Here is a 15,092-nt window from a genome sequence, read left to right as displayed (position 1 = left end):
TGGACCAATCAAGGAAGAGGTCTATGTTGAGCAACCTCCCGGCTTTGAAGACAGTGAGTATCCTAACCATGTTTATAAGCTCTCTAAGGCGCTTTATGGGCTCAAGCAAGCCCCAAGAGCATGGTATGAATGCCTTAGAGATTTTCTTATCACTAATGGCTTCAAAGTTGGAAAGGTCGATCCTACTTTATTCACTAAAACTCTTGAGAATGATTTGTTTGTATGCCAAATTTATGTTGATGATATTATATTTGGGTCTACTAACGAATCTACATGTGAAGAGTTTAGTAGGATCATGACACAAAAATTCGAGATGTCTATGATGGGGGAGTTGAAGTATTTCTTAGGATTTCAAGTGAAGCAACTCCAAGAAAGCACCTTCTTCAGCCAAACAAAGTATACTCAAGATATTCTAAGCAAGTTTGGAATGAAGGATGCCAAACCCATCAAGACACCCATGGGAACCAATGGGCATCTCGACCTCGACAAAGGAGGTAAATCCGTCGATCAAAAGGTATACCGGTCGATGATTGGTTCTTTGCTATATTTATGTGCATCTCGACCGGATATTATGCTTTCCGTATGCATGTGTGTAAGATTCCAAGCCGACCCTAAGGAAGCTCACCTTACGGCAGTTAAACGAATCTTGAGATATTTAGTTTATACTCCTAAGTTTGGGCTTTGGTATCCTAGGGGATCCACATTTGATTTGATTGGTTATTTGGATGCCGATTGGGCGGGTTGTAAAATCAATAGAAAGAGCACATCGGGGACTTGCCAGTTCTTGGGAAGATCCTTGGTGTCTTGGGCTTCAAAGAAGCATAATTCCGTCGCTCTTTCTACCGCCGAAGCCGAGTACATTGCCGCAGGCCATTGTTGCGCGCAACTACTTTGGATGAGGCAAACCCTTAGGGACTACGGTTACAAACTAACCAAAGTTCCTCTTCTATGTGATAATGAGAGTGCAATCCGCATGGCGGATAATCCCGTTGAGCATAGCCGCACTAAGCACATAGACATTCGGTATCACTTTTTAAGGGATCACCAACAAAAGGGAGATATCGAGATTTCTTACATTAATACTAAAGATCAATTAGCCAATATCTTTACCAAGCCACTTGATGAACAAACTTTTAACAAACTTAGGCATGAGCTAAATATTCTTGATTCTAGGAACTTCTTTTGTTGATTTGCACACATAGCTCTTCTATATACCTTTGATCATATCTCTTTCATGTGCTATGACTAATGTGTTTTCAAGTGAATTTCAAACCAAGTCATAGGTATATTGAAAGGAAATTGGAGTCTTCGGCGAAGACAAAGGCTTCCACTTCGTAACTCATCCTTCGCCATCACTCCGGGCAACTCTCCATTTTTGGGGGAGAGAGCATGAGCACCAAGCAAAAGGACTTCGTCTTTGGTATAATCTTCACTCATGTATCTATGACCAAAGGGGAAGAAAGTAACTCAAGAGCTCTAATGATTCCGTTTTTGGCGATTCATGCCAAAGGGGGAGAAAGTATGAGCCCAAAGCAAAAGGACCGCACCACCACCAATTTCTAAAATTTGAGTTCTTCAAAGAGTATTTTCAAATTGGTATCTTACTTGTGATATAATTTCAAATTGGTATAACCTCTTCAAAATTAATATCAAAACCCTCTTGAACACTAAGAGGATGATTTCATTAAGGGGGAGTTTTGTTTAGTCAAAGGAAAAGCATTTGAAACAGGGGGAGAAATTTTCAAATCTTGAAGATGCTTTGCAAAATCTTATTCATTTACCTTTGACTATTTGCAAAAGAACTTTGAAAAGGATTTACAAAAGAATTTGCAAAAACAAAACATGTGGTGCAAGAGTGGTCCAAAATGTTAAAAATGAAGAAACAATCCATGCATATCTTGTAAGTATTTATATTGGCTCAATTCCAAGCAACCTTTGCACTTACATTATGCAAACTAGTTCAATTATGCATTTCTATACTTGCTTTGGTTTGTGTTGGCATCAATCACCAAAAAGGGGGAGATTGAAAGGGAATTAGGCTTACACCTATTTTCCTAATTGATTTTGGTGGTTGAATTGCCCAACACAAATAATTGGACTAACTAGTTTGCTCTAGTGTATAAGTTATACAGGTGTAAAAGGTTCACACTTGGCCAATAAAAAGATCAAGTATTGGGTTCAACAAAAGAGCAAAGGGATAACCGAAGGCACCTCTGGTCTGGCGCACCGGACTGTCCGGTGTACACCGGACAGTGTCCGGTGCACCAGAGGACTCAAAGTCAAACTCGTCACCTTCGGGAAATTCCAGAGGCGCTCCGCTATAATTCACCGGACTGTCCGGTGCTCCAAGGAAGAGCGGCCTCAGGAACTCGCCAGCTTCGGGAAACCGCGACGGCTGCTCCGCTATAATTCACCGGACATGTCCGGTGTACACCGGACTGTCCGGTGTAACTGCGGGGCAACGGCTACTTCGGCGCCAACGGCTACCTGCAGCGCATTAAATGCGCGGCAGCGCGCGCAGAAGTCAGGCACGCCCATGCTGGCGCACCGGACACTCTACAGTACATGCCCGGTGCACCACCGGACATCCAGGCGAGCCCAGAAGACAGTGCTCCAACGGTCGAATCCCAACGGCTTTGGTGACGTGGCTGGCGCACCGGACATGTCCGGTGTGCACCGGACTGTCCGGTGCACCATACGACAGTCAGCCCCACCAAACGGCTAGTTTGGTGGTTGGGGCTATAAATACCCCCAACCACCCACCATTCATTGCATCCAAGTTTTCACACTTCCAACCACTTACAAGAGCTAGGCATTCAATTCTAGACACACCCAAGAGATCAAATCCTCTCCCAAATTCCACACAACGCCCTAGTGCTTAGAGAGAGAGATTTGCTTGTGTTCCTTCGAGCTCTTGCGCTTGGATTGCTTTCTTCCTTCTTAATTCTTTATTGCGATCATACTCACTTGTAATTGACGCAAGAGACACCAATCTTGTGGTGGTCCTTGTAGGAACTTTGTGTTCCAAGTGATTGAGAAGAGAAAGCTCACTCGGTCCGAGGGACCGTTTGAGAGAGGGAAAGGGTTGAAAGAGACCCGGTCTTTGTGACCACCTCAACGGGGAGTAGGTTTGCAAGAACCGAACCTCGGTAAAACAAATCCGCGTGTCACACCTCTTATTTGCTTGCGATTTGTTTTGCACCCTCTCTCGCGGACTCAATTATATTTCTGACGCTAACCCGGCTTGTAGTTGTGATTATTTTTGAGAATTTCAGTCTCACCCTATTCACCCCCCCTCTAGGCGACTTTCAGATGACCTCTCATGAATTCAGCACGCTTGTCCCTGGCCATTTGAGGCATCTGAGGCTGAGTGGTGCCTGCTGCTGCTGCTGAATGGCGGCCAAAGTCTGACTGATGGCTTGAACTACCTGAGTCTGCATCAGAAACATCTGCTCAATCGACATCGGGGGCGGGGGCGGCAGGTGCTGTTGCTGGGGCACCTCATCCTGCTGAGCGGCTCGCTCCTGCTGAGCACGCCTTCCTCCTCTGCGCCTGTTCTCTGACATCTGCAGAATGCAACCACACATCAGAACTGATCTGGCAAATCTTGCAGCATAAGAAAAGAGTATAGAATCCTTCAACAGCACTGAACAGATGAGCATCTTCACTGATCTCCAACACAGACCACACAGCTTCTCAGATAAAGAGGAAAGTGGAATAAAAGGTTTCCCAACTATATAACTAACTCCATTAACATAATAGGTAAACCATAATGCAGGGGATACCCACACTCTGGTGACAGTCATTACAAAGATCCAAATCAAACATAGTTCATCATGACAAACATAAATGCACAGGATATAGCAAACTACCCTGTCTAACTAAGACTAACTAAGACCAAGACTAACGCTAAGACTGTAGCTTCTACGTATATATATTTTGTATTAATTACAAGACCCAACTCTAACGATCTATGGTTTTAGATTTATCTTGGTCTTGCAGTCGGGGTTGCCATAAGACTGGCGTCCACGCCGAGGTGAGCGGTACGGGTGCTGAGTCCCGACGGGAGCGGGGAAACCGTCATCCAGGTGACGACGTTCCGCGCGCTCAGCCCGCAGCAGGGCGATCTCAGCACGAGCCCTACTCAGCTCGTCTAATGCATGGTCCAGCTCCGTGTTTAGCACGGCGGCTAGGTTGACTGTGCTGCTCAACCTAGGATTGTCCTCACTAACAGGTGATACAATCACGCCTCCTGTGCTGCCAGATGAACGGCGGGGGTAATACTTCAGGTCGAGACCGTCAGCTACCCCACCGAGAACCGAGCAGTAGTGCGAAAGCGCACGCCGTGCAGCATCTTGCATGGCTGCCTCTGCTGAGTCCCGTTCAGAGATAGAATAGTGCTCTGAGCAGGCCTCCGCACCCTGGAGACTGTTCTCCGGACGGCGCACCAAGCAGGTCGCCTCCCAGCGGTCCGGGTAGACCCCGCGACTATGCTGGTAGACCACACAGTGATACTCGATGGACCAAGTACGTCGGTTAAGTGCCCGACGTAGCAGGGTGTCGAGCGCATCATGGAAGTGACACCCGCGAGCAGCGTCGCGAGTGATGGGTCGAGCAACCCATCCTTCCAGCTCCTGGTCAGCAGAGAGGTCGGTGTCGTGGCTCGAGCTGTCGTTGCCACCTCCGTCGTCTGGGTCTCCTCCAGCAGCTACTCCAGAGGCTGGGGCGCCCAGTGGTGGTGCAGGGGGCGCCTCCAGGGGAAGCACAGGGGAGCAGCTCCTCACGGACTCTATCTCCTGGTGGAGCGAGAAAGAAGAGCCCTGCTGCTCCTGTCGTCGACGTTCCTGCTCCTCATGCAGGCGGTGGTGCAGTCTCTCCAAGTGGCTGGACTGTCCGGCCACGGGACGGCGAAGCGGACGCTCGGCAAGGCGGGAGGGTAAGAAGGGCATGACGGACTTTCGTGCAGTGTGTCTAAGTCGAGCCATCTACAAAAGACACCGCAAGCAAAAGAGTGAGAACAGAATTAATATGACCAGCAAGTAATGAACCATAAATAAATGAAGGATTGGAATAAAACATAATTTTCAGCAAGGTATAATATATAGTAGAACATAGGTTTGGTCGGTATGACCAACTTTTGAAGGGATATCAAAGTCAAGGCAGGGACATAGGTCTATAGTCCTTAGAACGACCATTCTATTCTAGGTTAGCGGTCCTACAGTCAGCACGGCTTTGATACCACTTATGTCACACCCGGTTTTAGAAGGCAAACCGAATGCGAACCATGTACGTGCCAGGATCAGTTATTCACGTACACAGCAGTTACATAACATGGACATCATCACACAGTGCTCAAAATAGTATTAAAAGGGAAATAATAGTCGATTACATCATACGTCTGAGACGTCCATATAGTCCTTACAATAAATCAAAGTGCGAAAACGAAACGTAGATAACCGCGGCCTTCACAGGCAGCCGACTGGGGGTTGCCGCTAACCCACGCCTAGAACTCGTCGTAGTCTTGGAACTCCTGGAAGTCTCCTTCCATGGCTTCATCTTCTCCTGAGCAGTGGTTGCAATGCTGACAACCTGGGGATGGGGGGGTTTGGTGTGTAGAGCAAGGGTGATTACACATCAACATACTCAGCAAGTATCCTGTTTGGCTGTAGTGGACTAGCTTTATGTGGGGATAAATCAAGCAGTTGCTTTTAGTTGGTCAGATTATTATTTACTAATAGAAAACCAGGTTTTAGCATTAACCCAAGTTATTAGCCCGATGTACCCTTTCCAAACGAAAAGAATACCACTTACCAGCACCATAGTCATAACCAAAACCATCAGTCTCATTGCCACCTGTAAACCAAAGTGTCTCTGATCAAGTACCACTAATCACTGGAGCTCCCTTGGCCGCTCATAACCGCGAGCACGGCTGATATATCAGTTTTCAAACACTCTGCAGAGGTTGTGCACTTTACCCACAAGCCGTGATTCCCATTCTACCCGGAGATCATGACTCTCCATTGATCACTACTAAGGTGACCCAGCAGGGCATCACTACGTAGCCTTTACAAAGATTCCCCGGGGCTGTAGCCACCCATTAGGTTTCCTAAATGCATCGCACTCCTCCCCAAGGGGCGAACCCAAACTTGGCAGAGTGAGCCGCATACACCGAGCCCCATTGACGGCACGACGGCTAAATGATCTACACCCCGGATCCTCTAATTATTTAGCTAAGGGCACCCCATTCCACCCTCATGGTTGCACTGTTTTCCCGGGCGGTCATCCATAGAACAGGTCCTTACGGAGAGGCACTCGAGAAACCGCTCGAGCCCCCTTGAAGACCACAAGTATAACATCATAATAAGAGAGGGGAAAACAGCGTATCATAGATAATCTCATCATGTTCATTGATTAGAGTTAAGCAATAGCATAAAGCTAAACAATAATAATCCAACCCAAATAGGTAAACAAGGACATGGATAACAAAAGCTAGGCAATCCTTAGGTATACATGTGTAAAGCAGGAGGTGAATTAAACAATGAATAGGACAAAGATAGGTCAAGGGACACTTGCCTCCACCAACCGACTGCTGCTCAGGGGCTTCTCCTGCGAGTTCCTCGGGCTCTTCAACCGGATCGTTCTCTATGCGATTGCAAGCATACACAAATCCATCCATTCAAATTAGGAAACAAACAGTACACCATACAGGAGAACAAATAAAGTATATATGCATAGAATATCACATACGATAATGAACTCACCACGGTTAGAAAGAAATGGGAAAAGGTCTCGCGAGAGTTAAAGCTTATGCCCGAGACGCACTACGGGTAAACAAATGACTAAACGTTACGTGCTCTAGTTCCAATTGGTTCTAACAAAAGAATTAGGTACATGCACTAATGTAAACGTGACCACTTTTAGTAGATTAACATCGAATGAGATAGATGATTAGCTATACAAATTAACTAATGTAACCAATTTCCAAATTGAGACTCCTATCTTATTAATATAAACACGTGATTAGCGCGCATAGGACACGGGGGGGGGGGGGTAGACGGGGCGTCCGGGGTAGACGGGGACACGACGGGTCGTGCCAAGGCACTGCGCACTATGCGAGCACGCGCGCGAGGCCGCACGCACATGCCACGAACTAGCCGTGCGCACGTCGGGGCCGTGCGCTAGCCGAGCACAAGGCCGCGCGCCATGGGCACGCTGGGCCGAGCTCGAGGCCATGCCTGGGCCGTCACGACGCGAGCAAGGCACGGCGGGGCGAGCGGGCAAGCACGCCGGGGCGAGGACACGGCCGACCACCACGCGGGGGCGGGGACGGCGCGGCCGAGTCGGGCACGGGGCGGGCGGCCGAGCCGGGGCGGGGCTCGCCGGGGACGACGAGCAGGGGGCGGGCTTGCCGGGCGCAGCCGGGGGCGGCCAGGGCGAGGCCGGGCGCGGCGGGGCCGGGGCGGGGCGCGGCCGGGGGCTGCGAGCCGGGCACGGGATGGGGCGGGGCGGGCTCGCCGGAGCGAGGCCGGGCGAGGGCGGGGAAGGGGCGGGTCGCCGGGGTCGGGGGCGGCCGGGGCGCGGGCGGGCTCGCCGGAGGGCGGCGCGAGGAGGGCGAACACCATGGGCGGGCGAGCTCGAGGCGGCGGGACCGGGCGCGGCCGGGCGCGACCGGGCGCGGGACGGGGGCGGGGGCTCGCCGGAGCGGCCGAGCCGGGCGGAGCGGGGTGGGGCGCGGGCGAGGCGGGGCGCGGGCGGCCGAAGGGCGGCGCGCTGGGGCCGGGCGGGGAACGCCGGGGGGCGGCCGAGCCGAGGCAGCTGGGGCGCGGGCTCGCCGGATCGAGGCGCGCCGGGGCCGGAGGCGGGGCGGCCGAGCCGCGGCGAGGGGCGGGCGCGGGGCGCCGGGGAGCGGCGTCGGCGGGCGGGGAGGGGGAAAGGGAGGAGAGGGGGGGCCTCACCGGAGGGGGCGGCGCGGCGGCGGCGCCGGGGGGAAGGGGCGGCGGCGGCTAGGGTTAGGGGAGAGAGAGAGTTGGGGGAGGGGGAGGGGTATGACAAACGGGGCCCGCGGGGGGGGGGATTTTGGAAAAAGAAAAAAAGGGGGAGAAGGGACGGCTGGGCCGACTGGGCCCAAAGGGGGGAAAGGGGGCGGGCGCGGGGTGGGCCGGCCGGAACGGCCCACGGCGGGGGGAGGGGGCGGCTGGGCCGCCGCGGGGCCCACGCGGGAAGGGGGGTCGGCTAGGCCGCCAACTGGGCCAGCGCGAAGGGGGAAGGGCGGCTGGGCCAAAAGAGAGAAGGGGGGAGAGAGAAAAAAAGAAAAGGCTTTTCTTTTTCTAATTTTCCATATTTTCTATATGCCTAATTCTCCAATTCACTCAACCACAAACACAAGAGTGCATAACCCGGCATAATGCAACAACCAAAAATAGTTGTAGGTTTTGCTTACACAAGATGTCGAGCTAATTCTCGCTATAACTTTTGGAAAAGATCAAGGCTTAGCGAGAAGAAAAAGGAAAAAAGGAAAGAGTAACGCCTGAATTTGATGAGAGAAAAGAAGAAAAAATTCTACCCCAAATTCAGGGCGTTACACTCTTTCAGTCACTCTGACACTTTAGGCGATGGAGCCTCTGCGTGGCTTAGGGTTTCAGGCGAGTACTAGCATTGGCTTTTCCTGTGACCCTTAATCCTTTATATAGCACCGTGTGACCGGGGCTCCAACCGAGATCAGTGTAGGTCCTCCCAATCAAGGACCCGATTAAAGAGACGATTAGTTGGTTGAGCTCAATTCAATCTCTAGTGATCGGGTGTAGAGGACACACCCAGCATTTACTATAAGAGGGGTTGCTCTGTCAGATTACACTGGTTATCAGTGAGTTCTAAGGCAAGGCAGCTGCTGCCTTGCTGGGCAGTTCATCCAGCCCCCTGATCCTTGCCCATGATGAGGTGAAGTGAAGGGCACCTCTTCGTTCTCTCACACACCAACAACTAACAGAAGCGCAGCACCGTACGTGAGCTAGAAATTTTCATTTCCTACTGTAGTCGGTAGCCGTCTTGAGGCACTGAAAGAGCAAGAGTCCACGAATCCATGACATTTACATGAGCACTAACGCCCTCCCCGATCACACGCGTCCGGTGCGACTGGATGCGCAGGGACTGCCGGCCGGCCGAGGCAAAAAGAGAGCCTTTTGCGATGGCGAGCGCTGCACATGTCAATGGCCTCGCCGGATGCAATGCAAGATCTTCCTCTCTTCCTGTTGTATGGCCATGTTAGTTGGGAGAGAACACAATCTTTCGGCCACCCCAACCAACCATCTCTCGCCGTCATCATGCCATGCGTGGGTGTGGCGATCTGATCTCTTCCTTTGTGTGCAAGTGCAAGAAGGGTCCGCCCGCCGCCACCTGGCCACTCCTAATCCAGGGCCCTGACGATGCTTTTCACATCCCATGTCAAAAGGCTCGCGCGATCGACATCCAAATCGACCGTGATTGTCATCCAAATCGACCGAGGAATGATTTGACGAAGTGTTAATGCATGACAGGAGAGAGCAGAGCGTGACGATCACCGTTAGTTTTCGGGAGGCCTATTTTTTTGTGTCTGTTTCAGTCGAGGATTGGGCGGGCCTCGATGGCATCGTCGACACCGGAACACGGTGCACTGACGGGCGGCATGGACTGGGTCAAGTCAGATGCTTTGATTGGTTGTGTGAACAAGAGTGGCTAATCATGCCAGTAGCTAGAACAATGGCTAACGCATGATTATTTTGACCGAACAGATGATGGCAGCTATATATACATATATGAAATGCAACTTTCTTCAGTATTTTTTTTATTTCTGCCGAATAACTAGCATGTAGCCATGCCGCCGAGGGGAGGAGTTAGCGGCGGCGGCGGCAGCGGCAGGAGCGGCACGAGTGGAGTAAGAGGTGATTTAAATAACATTCTATATTAGATTTAAGAGAGTAAGAAAATGATATGGTTATCTAACGATCTTTTTTTCGAAAACGCAGGAGAACTGTGCATCATTTAATTAGAGAAGAAAAAAGGTCCAAAATAGACCAAGGTACAAAGTCCTAATCAGGCTTAACAAAACAAATACCCACTCACACGCCACTCACTCCCTAGACCCTATGAAGGTTACGCGTGAGCTCAAAGCCGAAACTCTGAAGATGTTTGGCTCCAGCCGTAATCCAACATCCTATCTCATCAAGAAAGACGCATCTGATAGAGTTTAGTGAAGGGGTCTCCCCATTAAAGACAGCTTTGTTGCGGTGGATCCATAAATACCAGGCCCCCAAAATAATGATGTTGTTCATGACCTTTCTCTTGCTTTTATGAATCTTCTTACTTGTTTTTCGCCACCAATCGGCAAAGGAGGTCTCATCTGCCGACGCAGAGAGATTACCTACACCCAACGCCAACAAAATGGAATGCCAGAACTGTCTTGCAAAGACACAGGTACACAAAATATGTTGTATGGTTTCCTGCGATTGATCGCAGAAGAGGCAAGACATTGGGTGGTCCAGACCTCTCTTCTCCAATCTATCAGATGTCCAACATTTATTCTGAATAGCCAGCCACAAGAAATACTTGCACTTTAGAGGAGCCCAAGATTTCCAAAGCCTCTTCCATGGTTCAAAAATAATAGCTCCCATAAAAAGGCCTTGTAACAAGATCTTGAAGAAAATTGACCAGAGGAAGTATGCAGCCAGGTATGAATATCCGTCTCCTGTGTTAACATTATATTGCTTACAGCATCCCAAATCGGCAAAAATTGTCGGATCCCCGTCCAGGAAAGAGGTGTCAAGATGTCACTGATCCATTGCCATCCTCCAAGAGCCTGGGCCACTGTTCTAGTGGAGACAATACGTTTACCAACTTTGGAAACAACATCAGGAGCAAAGTCTTTGATGCAGCCGCCATCTATCCATCTATCAGCGCAAAATAAAGTCATGTTTCCATTGCCAACCATAGTAATAACCGAAGCTTGAAAGAACTTTCTAACTTGCAATGGCATAGGCAGCTTTAGCCCATGCCAGGGCTTGTTTGAATCTATTTTCTGCAGCCACAGCCATTTAGCTTGCAGTGCCCAACTCTGATAATACAGATTTGGGACCCCAAGCCAACCAAATATAAGCGACCTTGTAACGACATCCCAAGAGACTAAACAGTTACCTCCATTCACGTACTTTCTGCCTCTCCATAAGAACCCTCTGCGAATCTTATCAATCGATTTGATCACCCACTTGGGAATATTCATGGCAATGAGAAGATAAATAGGGATGGTGGAGAGAACAAAACGCACCAACGTCGTCCTGCCAGCAAGATTAAGAAGTTGAGCCTTCCAATTGGGGAGTCGATCTGCTATCTTCTCAACCCAGTCCATAAGATCTGCCTTCCTGAGTTTTCTATCTAATATTGGGAGACCCAAATAAGTACAAGGGAAGGAAGCTGAGCTGCAAAGGATAAGGTTGCATCCCTGCTGCACAGCATGCTCGCTACATCTAATTGGGATGGCGCAACTCTTGTTCATGTTACAAACCAGTCCAGAGGCTGAACCAAAGCAGTCCAATATCACCTTAACACAGTTTAGATCTTCCACTATAGGTTTGACAAATAGAACTACATCGTCGGCATAAATAGAAATTCTATTTCAAACATTCCCTTCCTGAAGGTATGAAGCAACCCCTTATCTTCGGCTAGCAGAAACATACTGCTGAGGACATCCATGATTAGCACAAATAGCATGGGGGAAAGGGGATCACCTTGGTGAAGCCCTCTCCGATGCCTAATAGGAAGACCAGGAGACCCATTTAATAGCACTTGAGTGGAAGAAGAAGCCAACAGATTTGAAATCAAATTTCGCCAAATATTTCCAAATCCAAGGTGAGAAAGCACCTCAATGAGAAAAGCCCAAGAAACGGAGCCAAAAGCCTTGGAGATGTCCAATTTTAAAAATAAACTTGAGACTCGTTTTTTGTGAAGAGATTTAATAGAGTGTTGCACCATCATGTAATTATCATGAATCGATCTTCCTTTCACAAAAGCACTTTGGTTAGCAGCCACAACCTTCTGAAGGTGGGGGCCAAGCCTATTAGCCAGCAACTTGGTAACCAATTTAGCGAAACTGTGAATTAGGCTAATAGGCCAGAAATCCCTGGCTAACAAGGCATCCACTTTTTTGGGGATAAGCACAAGATATGCTGAGTTCAGCAGTCCCAAACTGTGAGCATTTCCAAAACGAAGAGATTCCGGTGTAGCCATTATGTCTGTCTTAATGATGTGCCAAGCAGATTTGTAGAACCTCCCTGTGAAACCATCAGGGCCAGGTGCTTATCATTGGGAAGGCTTGCAATCGTATCCTGAACCTCCCTTTCGGAGAAAGGAGATTATAAATCGCTTAGGTCAACTGGATCCCTGTGGTAATTTGGTAAATTAAGAGTGAAAGGTCTCTGAATTTCAGCCCCCAATAGATCTGAAAAGAATCCATCCAACAGCTCCTACATCTAGTCATGGTTAGTAACAGCCCTGCCCTCATCCTCCAAATGAGAAATAAAATTTCTCTTCTTTCTAAAACAAGCTTACATATGGAAAAAATATTGTATTTGCATCTCCTTCCTTCAAATAGTGGATCCGAGACCTTAATCGAGCGATTGTCCTTTGTAAAGAAGTGAGGACAAGACAATGTTGTTTCAGTTTTCGCAGCAACCAAACCTCTTCTTCAGCCAGAATCCTAATATCCTAAGCAATCTCCAGTCTGTGTAACACCTCACGAGCCAAGTCCAATTGAGTCCCAACATTACCCACCATTTTGTGCCCCCAAGACTGCAATCTTTTGGACAATCTCTTAAGCTTCATGGACACTTTCTCAAGAGGACAGTAACAATGAGCTAGCTGATTCCAGGAGGCAGCAACCTCCTCTAGGAACCTAGGAAGCTTAAGCCAAAAACTTTCAAAATGAAATCTGCGCTTCCCCCTAAGGTCCACCTTGAGTTTGAGAGTCAAGGGACAGTGATCAGAGGTCTCGGTGGCATTATTATAAAGCATACAATCCGAAAAAAATTCTTCCCAGCTATTAGTGCAGAAGACATGATCTAGCTTGACAAGGGTAGGGTCTTCTCTCTGGTTAGACCACGTGAATCTCCTCCCTCTCAGCGGTATTTCTTTTAACTCCAGAAAATTGATCCAGTTTCTGAAATCTCCCATCAAAGGTCGATTAATATTGGAATTATTCTTATCTTCTGCTCTATAAATCATGTTAAAATCCCCAGCAATGATCCATGGCCCTTCGCATTCATTCCTGACCTCACCGAGCTCCTGAAGAAAGGTTTATTTGAGGTTATCTTGATGAGGCCCATACACACCTATGAACCACCAAAATTGACCTGACATCAACTGAAATTGAACTGACACGGAGAACTCCTTGATGACAGAAACACCAGTGGAAAGGGATCTGTCGCGCCATGCTACAAGAATACCCCCCCTGTTTCCAAGAGCAGGGTTAAAAATAAAGTTACCATATGCCGACCCAAGAATTGTAAGAATATCAAAATCAGAGATGGATGACAGCTTGGTTTCTTGCAGGCACATATAAGGCATTGTGTCAAGAACCAAGGATTTAATAGAGTCTCTCTTAGCACAATCGTTGAGGCCCCTCACATTCCATATCAGAATACCATTTGAATCCATGAAAAAATTCAGTCAGCTCCACCAACGCACTGCTCAAAACTGCCCAGGTGGGGGCACCTCCCAACCAAACAGGGCTACCAGCGCAGTAATGTGCTCTCTAGAAAGAGGTGAATCGAACAGTTTAGCATATCTTCTTGCATCCGTGAAGGAGATATTCTCTCTCTTGTCACAGAAACCCAGATGCCTGCACACCTTTGTAGCAGAGTGAGAGCCGCCACCCTCCTGCTTCGCCTTAGATTGAAGTTGCTAGGAATCAGCTTTCTCTTTCGTTTGACTGGTTGGGTAGGGGCCGGCAGGAGTCCATTGATTTGTTTTGTAATTCCATCTTTAAATTTCTGCAGAGGAGTAGAAGTTTCATTCTCCTCAGACTGTGTTAGTTGAACCGGGGTTTTTTTACGAGCGTAAACCTTGAAGCAGTGCTAAGTCAGAATATAATTTGTTTGATGGATTTAGGCTAGCAAGGGTTAAGTTGTGCACTGACTTGACTTGCAAGTCCAAATTTAGCAGGAAAGTCGGTCCGTAAACGAATTGACCTGGGTTCGTCTGCACATAATTAATGACAATGGAAGGCAAATAAGCAGCCACCCATTCGTTCGACCTGCAGTCATTTGAGTGGAAACATTGACTGTACGTAACTGTCGTCGGTTGCTGAACCGGTTAAAAACTTAAAAGTCGATGGGTCAAGTAAAATTGTAAAAAAAAAAAAGAAACTAAAAGGGAAATATGCCTAGCTAGACTGTAGCTGTGGGTTGGTGAATCAGCTAGATCCACGGTCAACTAAAACAAACAAACGGCACCAGCGGTTTTGGTTCCTTTGCCACTCAATTTCTTAGGGCATGTACAGTGGGTGTCTTAAGTTGTGTCTTAGAGTGTGTCTAGGGGGCTGAATGTAAAAAATTTCAAGACATGTATCTTGACGAAGACACAGTGTCTTAGCTCTATATTCGAGACAGGAGACTATCTGATTGGTCACTTTAATTTATTGAATGTTCTGATTGGTACAATGAATATGGTAAGACACATGTTTTAGATATGACCATTGTATTATGTTGTGTTTTAGCTGTGTCTTATACTTGGAGTACCGTGCAGCTGTATCTAGGTTGTACATGCCCTTACTGATCGCTGTCCTTAGCTGCTTGCTGTTGCCATTTCTCATTAGTTTACCTTTCCACTTCAACACTTCAAAGATACAGTAGAACAACGAGATGTCTTGGCCGGTTCGATGGCGACCATTCGCTGCGTCTGTGATGTCACGGAAGCTCGCTCTCCTTGTACACACACGTACCGACATGAGAAACAGTGCACATGTCAACCTCATTTGTATTGTGGTGGCCGAGCGTTCAAACATTTCAGCGTGGTGGCGGCCTACCCTACCCTAGGCCATGTCCGCTCCAGTGCAAGTCCAGCACAGC

This window comes from Zea mays, chromosome 1, assembly GCF_902167145.1.
Source record: "Zea mays cultivar B73 chromosome 1, Zm-B73-REFERENCE-NAM-5.0, whole genome shotgun sequence".
NCBI lineage: Eukaryota > Viridiplantae > Streptophyta > Magnoliopsida > Poales > Poaceae > Zea > Zea mays.
This window is presented reverse-complemented; position numbering follows the sequence as displayed.